The following is an 8655-nucleotide window of genomic DNA, read 5'->3' on the forward strand; positions in this document are numbered from 1 at the left end:
TTTTATTTGTAACCCCATCTATGTTAGTGTACATTGCCTTGAAGCTCACTTTCTTCTGTTCATTTTCTTGTCCCGTTCTTGGCGAGCATTCTGCTGGTGTGGGAAGCTTTTTAGTGGGTGAGAAGATCTGTGAGGTGGTTTTCAGGGTCTCAGAGGATTTTAGGGTGGGGGATGGGGGTTTAAGGGAAGGGGGGACAGGTAGGGTGTGGGTTAAGGAGATAGGGGGGACATGGAGGATACAGGGGGAGGGGAGAGGAGGGATAGGGAGGGTATGGGATGAAGGGGGAGGGGAGACAGGGGGGGGGGGAAGGTGGGAGGGGGGACATGATGGGAATGGGGAAGGGGTGTCAGGGTCAGAATGGGGTGGGGTGGGAGGGAGGGTTGGGTGGGGGCAGGTAGGGTGAGGGGGAGGGAGGGTTTCTATGCAGAGGGGGGTGGTGGTGTTGCCCCCCCCCCCCCTCTGGTGTTGCTGGGATGCTGGTCTTGGGTTCCCCTCATGTCTCTGGGACTGTGTGTGTGTGTGTGTGTTAAAGATAAATATGTATTAGATATGACAATACAAATATGTATGAGAGATATGATGTATAAGAGGAAAATAGGTCGAGAGTCAGTACATTAGACAACCGATAGTTAGAAAGGCGGGGTCCAAGAGCTAACAGCTCGGTTCTGGAGGCATCAATGCTAATACAAACAGTAAATAAATCCACACTTCGAACACACACACTTTCTCTCTACTTCTTCCGTCTCCCATAGTTATAATCCCATGGAGTACAGAGAAAGGAATTAAACCGGTTCACAGCATACACAATGAAGCGAAGGAGAGGAAGGGTCACCCTCTCCCTCCTTCACCTCATTTTGTATGCTCTAGAACCGGTTTAATTGGATGGGAACGAAAACGGGAACATCCACTTAGATACAATAACCAAACAAGTGAAACAAGTAGGTAGGGAAGATCAGGTGGAAGATGAGGAAGGAGCACAATAAGTAAACAAATAACACAGTGTGTGAGCACAATCAGGAAAGGTGTACATAAACACCTCAGGGTTCCTGGAGAGGAACCCTGCCCAGACCTGACATCAGACGAACCGCAAGAACCAGAAAAATAAACAGTGGATGGACACGTAACTGAGTAAGCAATTTCCAGACACGTTAAAATGAAGTTCTAAAGCAATGTTAGTGCTGCAAGAAGTAGTAACGCAAGCAGTCACTTGGCAGCAAGCAGCAAGATGCAGTCACTTCGCAGGAAGCACTAGCGAGCTATTAGGAAGGGCAAGAACAGTGGTAGTGGTAGGTGTTAAGGGAGAGGACAAATGACAGAGATATGATGGGGGGCTACAAACCAACATAGAGGTGGTTTCGATGCTAGGAAGGTACAGGAAGGAAATAAATGAACCAATAAAGATAACGTTCATGAACGACACCACGAAAGAGGCAATCCTAGAATCCTAGGAAAAAAAACAAAACTTCTTAATGTACCAAAATAAAAAGGAGTATTTCTTCAGAGAGTCAGGACAAAGGAAGAGAGAGAGAGAGAGAGAGAGAGAGAGAGAGAGAGAGAGAGAGAGAGAGAGAGAGAGAGAGAGAGAGAGAGAGAGAGAGAGAGAGAGAGAGAGAGAGAGAGAGAGATATGCAGCAACTGAGGCAATGCAGAGGTGCAGGGATGGGGGGTTGGAAGGAGCAAAGGAACTGACATCACCAAACTGACAGCTCCAGTTAGAAGAGGGGAACGAACAGCTAAAGGGTTGACAATGATAGAGAGGAAAACAACAGAAGCTTAACCCTTTTTAACTTTCCACCATTCCTTTAAATCCACTCAACTATTACCTCCCAGCCGTATTGCCCCACCTCTCCCAGCTCACCCCTCTCCCACTCAGCACCAGCCTACTCAAATGAACGCTCCTCGCAGAAATAAAACCCTCTTCCCTCCTCCCCCCTCACACCTTCACAACTCAGAATCGAGCCCCCCAACTTTCCATAGATCCTGTCTCCACACCTCAACACAACGTATTGTCACCCCCCACGGTTATCAGCTTCCTTCCCCTTGGTTTAACTCCCCTGCCGTCACTATCAACCCCCCTCCCTCCCTCACCATACATTGACCTCTCCTGAATACGGAGGCATTACGGAGCAACATCTCACTCCCCAGGAATGGCAGTCAAGGGCGCGTGTGAGACCGCACAGAATAAAACAACCAGTAATGTGTACAAACATTGATGGAATTATAAGCAAAGTACGTGAACTTGAGAAGCGTTCACACAAAAACCCAGATGTAATTGCACTCACAGAAACAAAGCTCTCATAACCAATGTAGTTTTTCCGCAGGACTACCGTTTTTGAAGGCAAGAATAGGATGCGGAGGTGACCCAATAATTCGGAAGAATTGGAGATTTAAGGAGTTCGTGATACCAGATTATAGAGAACTCAAATCTTACATAATGGGAGACCAAGACAATGGAATCTTAGTAGTAATGATTTTCAGCTCTCCCGGAATAACAGAAGTATGATACACATAACATGACAACATCTACTGTAAAACAAAGAGCAGCTTCTGTTGTCTGTAGGAATAGTTCTGGATTAATATTAAAGGTAGACTTCAATCAAAACAGGGAAGACTGGGAGAAAACATGCATCTTTTATCTTCCATAACTAAACTATTAACATCAACTACAAGAAACAATATAAACTAACATTTACGCCGCCGGATAGTGAGTACAGGAGACAAGAGAGCACTGAGGAGGCCGGATAGTGAGTACAGGAGACAAGAGAGCACTAAGGAGGCCGGATAGTGAGTACAGGAGACAAGAGAGCACTGAGGAGGCCGGATAGTGAGTACAGGAGACAAGAGAGCACTAAGGAGGCCGGATAGTGAGTACAGGAGACAAGAGAGCACTAAGGAGGCCGGATAGTGAGTACAGGAGACAAGAGAGCACTAAGGAGGCCGGATAGTGAGTACAGGAGACAAGAGAGCACTGAGGAGGCCGGATAGTGAGTACAGGAGACAAGAGAGCACTGAGGAGGCCGGATAGTGAGTACAGGAGACAAGAGAGCACTAAGGAGGCCGGATAGTGAGTACAGGAGACAAGAGAGCACTAAGGAGGCCGGATAGTGAGTACAGGAGACAAGAGAGCACTAAGGAGGCCGGAGAGTGAGTTCAGGAGACAAGAGAGCACTGAGGAGGCCGGATAGTGAGTACAGGAGACAAGAGAGCACTAAGGAGGCCGGATAGTGAGTACAGGAGACAAGAGAGCACTAAGGAGGCCGGATAGTGAGTACAGGAGACAAGAGAGCACTGAGGAGGCCGGATAGTGAGTACAGGAGACAAGAGAGCACTGAGGAGGCCGGATAGTGAGTACAGGAGACAAGAGAGCACTGAGGAGGCCGGATAGTGAGTTCAGGAGACTAGAGAGCACTGAGGAGGCCGGATAGTGAGTTCAGGAGACTAGAGAGCACTGAGGAGGCCGGATAGTGAGTACAGGAGACAAGAGAGCACTGAGGAGGCCGGATAGTGAGTACAGGAGACAAGAGAGCACTGAGGAGGCCGGATAGTGAGTACAGGAGATAAGTACCAAGACTATACCCGCCAAACACACACCGAAACTACGACGTTGGTACAACGTTCGAATATGATTTAACCCCTCCTAACCAGTTATAACAACCAATATAGCAAGTTGTAACAACGTTCAAATACGTCATAAACACGTTAAGCCAAGATGTAACAACTTTATTACAAGTTGTACCAAGCGGAAAATAGAGACAGTTTCGGTTTGTGTTTCCAGGGTACACATCTGAGAGACGCCATTAATGCGTCCTGAGAACTGCTCACATAAGAAAGCCTGGTATCACGGCCCCTTAACCAACACACAGTAAGGAACGTGGTTGAATACCGCCAGAAAACAGCCGCGCTGAACCCAAAACAAAAGCTTGACTTACTGAGAAGTGGATCTTCCGCGGTCGGGCGCCACTCGACTTGTGTTCGTCCGGCACCCGACAATTACTTCTGATAGATAAGACGTAGGGGGGGGGGGGGGGGAGGGGACTCGTAATAGACTTGCGGTGGTGATAACGGAGCCAAATGCGCCGTGAGAGTTTGAAGGCACCTTTGTACCAAGATTATATAGGCCTTGGTGTTTGTTCCTGCGGTGCTGGAAGACGATCAAGCGAGCGTTGGCAAGAGTGACCCGCGCACACCACTTATGAACCAGCTTGCTTCAAAGGCCCACTGAAGCGAAGGCCACCACAGATTACCTATCAGCTTGTGCTAGAGATTACGACACGGGTCAGTAGCAGATGCTTTGAAACACGGAGAGAAACCCAGCGGAATTTAAACCGTGTCCATTAATGTATCTTAAATGTGCTGGGTAGGTAAATAAGCTTTCAGCAGGTAGGGGAAAACAGTGTGGCTATCAGTTCACGTATTGATCGTTATACAGATCACTCATACGCACAGTCTTGGGTTAATAGATGTTTTTTTTTAGCTCCAGTAAGATTATAATCTTTTGTAAGATATTAATGATTTGTGAACACCCACAGGTACTCGAACTTAAGGCCTATCAACCTCTGGAGGGTTATTAGGACCTATCAACCTCTGGAGGGTTAATAAGGCCTATCAACCTCTGGAGAGTTATTAAGACCTATCAACCTCTGTAGGGTTATTAAGGCCTATCAACCTCTGGAGGGTTATTAAGGCCTATCAACCTCTGTAGGGTTATTAAGGCCTATCAACCTCTGGAGGGTTATTAAGGCCTATCAACCTCTTGAGGGTTATTAAGGTCTATCAAACTCTGGAGGGGCATTAAGGCCTATCAACTTCTGGAGGGTTATTAAGGCCTATCAACCTCTGGAGGGTTATTAAGGCCTTTCAACCTCTGGAGAGTTATTAAGGCCTATCAACCTCTGTAGGGTTATTAAGGTCTATCAACCTCTGGAGGGTTATTAAGACGTATCAACCTCTGGAGGGTTATTAAGGCCTATCAACCTCTGGAGGGTTATTAAGACGTATCAACCTCTGGAGGGTTATTAAGACGTATCAACCTCTGGAGGGTTATTAAGGCGTAACAACCTCTGGAGGGTTATTAAGACGTATCAACCTCTGGAGGGGTTATTAAGGCCTATCAACCTCTGGAGGGTTATTAAGGCCTATCAACCTCTGGAGGGTTATTAAGACGTATCAACCTCTGGAGGGTTATTAAGACCTATTAACCTCTGGAGGGTTATTAAGACCTATCAACCTCTGGAGGGTTATTAAGACCTATCAACCTCTGGAGGGTTATTAAGACCTATCAATCTCTGGAGGGTTATTAAGACCTATCAACCTCTGGATGGTTATTAAGACCTATCAACCTCTGGATGGTTATTAAGACCTATCAACCTCTGGAGGGTTATTAAGGACTATCAACCTCTGGAGGGTTATTAAGACCTATCAACCTCTGGAGGGTTATTAAGGTCTATCAACCTCTGGAGGGTTATTAAGACGTATCAACCTCTGGAGGGTTATTAAGGCCTATCAACCTCTGGAGGGTTATTAAGACGTATCAACCTCTGGAGGGTTATTAAGACGTATCAACCTCTGGAGGGTTATTAAGGCGTAACAACCTCTGGAGGGTTATTAAGACGTATCAACCTCTGGAGGGGTTATTAAGGCCTTTCAACCTCTGGAGGGTTATTATGACGTATCAACCTCTGGAGGGTTATTAAGACCTATCAACCTCTGGAGGGTTATTAAGGCCTATCAACCTCTGGAGGGTTATTAAGACGTATCAACCTCTGGAGGGTTATTAAGACCTATTAACCTCTGGAGGGTTATTAAGACCTATCAACCTCTGGAGGGTTATTAAGACCTATTAACCTCTGGAGGGTTATTAAGACCTATCAACCTCTGGAGGGTGATTAAGACCTATTAACCTCTGGAGGGTTATTAAGACCTATCAATCTCTGGAGGGTTATTAAGACCTATCAACCTCTGGAGGGTTATTAAGACCTATCAACCTCTGGAGGGTTATTAAGACCTATTAACCTCTGGAGGGTTATTAAGACCTATCAACCTCTGGAGGGTTATTAAGACCTATCAACCTCTGGAGGGTTATTAAGACCTATCAATCTCTGGAGGGTTATTAAGACCTATCAACCTCTGGAGGGTTATTAAGACCTATCAACCTCTGGAGGGTTAATAAGGACTATCAACCTCTGGAGGGTTATTAAGACCTATCAACCTCTGGAGGGTTATTAAGGACTATCAACCTCTGGAGGGTTATTAAGACGTATCAACATCTGGAGGGTTATTAAGACGTATCAACCTCTGGAGGGTTATTAAGATCTATCAACCTCTGGAGGGTTATTAAGACCTATCAATCTCTGGAGGGTTATTAAGACCTATCAACCTCTGGAGGGTTATTAAGGCCTATCATCCTCTGGAGGGTTATTAAGGACTATCAACCTCTGGAGGGTTATTAAGACCTATCAACCTCTGGAGGGTTATTAAGACCTATCAATCTCTGGAGGGTTATTAAGACCTATCAACCTCTGGATGGTTATTAAGACCTATCAACCTCTGGATGGTTATTAAGACCTATCAACCTCTGGAGGGTTATTAAGGACTATCAACCTCTGGAGGGTTATTAAGACCTATCAACCTCTGGAGGGTTATTAAGGTCTATCAACCTCTGGAGGGTTATTAAGACGTATCAACCTCTGGAGGGTTATTAAGGCCAATCAACCTCTGGAGGGTTATTAAGACGTATCAACCTCTGAAGGGTTATTAAGACGTATCAACCTCTGGAGGGTTATTACGACGTATCAACCTCTGGAGGGTTATTAAGGCGTAACAACCTCTGGAGGGTTATTAAGACGTATCAACCTCTGGAGGGGTTATTAAGGCCTTTCAACCTCTGGAGGGTTATTATGACGTATCAACCTCTGGAGGGTTATTAAGACCTATCAACCTCTGGAGGGTTATTAAGGCCTATCAACCTCTGGAGGGTTATTAAGACGTATCAACCTCTGGAGGGTTATTAAGACCTATTAACCTCTGGAGGGTTATTAAGACCTATCAACCTCTGGAGGGTTATTAAGACCTATTAACCTCTGGAGGGTTATTAAGACCTATCAACCTCTGGAGGGTTATTAAGACCTATCAACCTCTGGAGGGTTATTAAGACCTATCAATCTCTGGAGGGTTATTAAGACCTATCAACCTCTGGAGGGTTATTAAGACCTATCAACCTCTGGAGGGTTATTAAGACCTATTAACCTCTGGAGGGTTATTAAGACCTATCAACCTCTGGAGGGTTATTAAGACCTATCAACCTCTGGAGGGTTATTAAGACCTATCAATCTCTGGAGGGTTATTAAGACCTATCAACCTCTGGAGGGTTATTAAGACCTATCAACCTCTGGAGGGTTATTAAGGACTATCAACCTCTGGAGGGTTATTAAGACCTATCAACCTCTGGAGGGTTATTAAGGACTATCAACCTCTGGAGGGTTATTAAGACGTATCAACATCTGGAGGGTTATTAAGACCTATCAACCTCTGGAGGGTTATTAAGATCTATCAACCTCTGGAGGGTTATTAAGACCTATTAATCTCTGGAGGGTTATTAAGACCTATCAACCTCTGGAGGGTTATTAAGGCCTATCATCCTCTGGAGGGTTATTAAGGACTATCAACCTCTGGAGGGTTATTAAGACCTATCAACCTCTGGAGGGTTATTAAGACCTATCAACCTCTGGAGGGTTATTTAGACCTATCAACCTCTGGAGCGTTATTAAGGACTATCAACCTCTGGAGGGTTATTAAGACCTATCAACCTCTGGAGGGTTATTAAGGTCTATCAACCTCTGGAGGGTTATTAAGACGTATCAACCTCTGGAGGGTTATTAAGGCCTATCAACCTCTGGAGGGTTATTAAGACGTATCAACCTCTGGAGGGTTATTAAGACGTATCAACCTCTGGAGGGTTATTAAGGCGTAACAACCTCTGAAGGGTTATTAAGACGTATCAACCTCTGGAGGGGTTATTAAGGCCTTTCAACCTCTGGAGGGTTATTATGACGTATCAACCTCTGGAGGGTTATTAAGACCTATCAACCTCTGGAGGGTTATTAAGGCCTATCAACCTCTGGAGGGTTATTAAGACGTATCAACCTCTGGAGGGTTATTAAGACCTATCAACCTCTGGAGGGTTATTAAGGCCTATCAACCTCTGGAGGGTTATTAAGACGTATCAACCTCTGGAGGGTTATTAAGGCGTAACAACCTCTGAAGGGTTATTAAGACGTATCAACCTCTGGAGGGGTTATTAAGGCCTTTCAACCTCTGGAGGGTTATTATGACGTATCAACCTCTGGAGGGTTATTAAGACCTATCAACCTCTGGAGGGTTATTAAGGCCTATCAACCTCTGGAGGGTTATTAAGACGTATCAACCTCTGGAGGGTTATTAAGACCTATTAACCTCTGGAGGGTTATTAAGACCTATCAACTTCTGGAGGGTTATTAAGACCTATTAACCTCTGGAGGGTTATTAAGACCTATCAACCTCTGGAGGGTTATTAAGACCTATTAACCTCTGGAGGGTTATTAAGACCTATCAACCTCTGGAGGGTTATTAAGACTTATCAACCTCTGGAGGGTTATTAAGACCTATCAATCTCTGGA

At 45.3% G+C, this 8655-nt stretch overlaps 1 protein-coding gene across 1 annotated transcript in view; it reads right to left on the reverse strand.

Moving 5' to 3' along the window:
- Positions 1-4095, reverse strand: part of LOC123770446 (heme-binding protein 1) — an 83619-nt gene extending 79524 nt beyond the window's left edge. The window contains exon 1 of the mRNA XM_045762286.2: positions 3931-4095. The gene's annotated coding sequence lies outside the window, so the exon portion shown is untranslated. The remainder of the gene's footprint in view (positions 1-3930) is intronic.
- Positions 4096-8655: the final 4560 nt, after the last annotated feature.

Source organism: Procambarus clarkii, chromosome 46 (assembly GCF_040958095.1).
Source record: "Procambarus clarkii isolate CNS0578487 chromosome 46, FALCON_Pclarkii_2.0, whole genome shotgun sequence".
In the NCBI taxonomy this organism is placed as follows: Eukaryota; Metazoa; Arthropoda; class Malacostraca; order Decapoda; family Cambaridae; genus Procambarus; species Procambarus clarkii.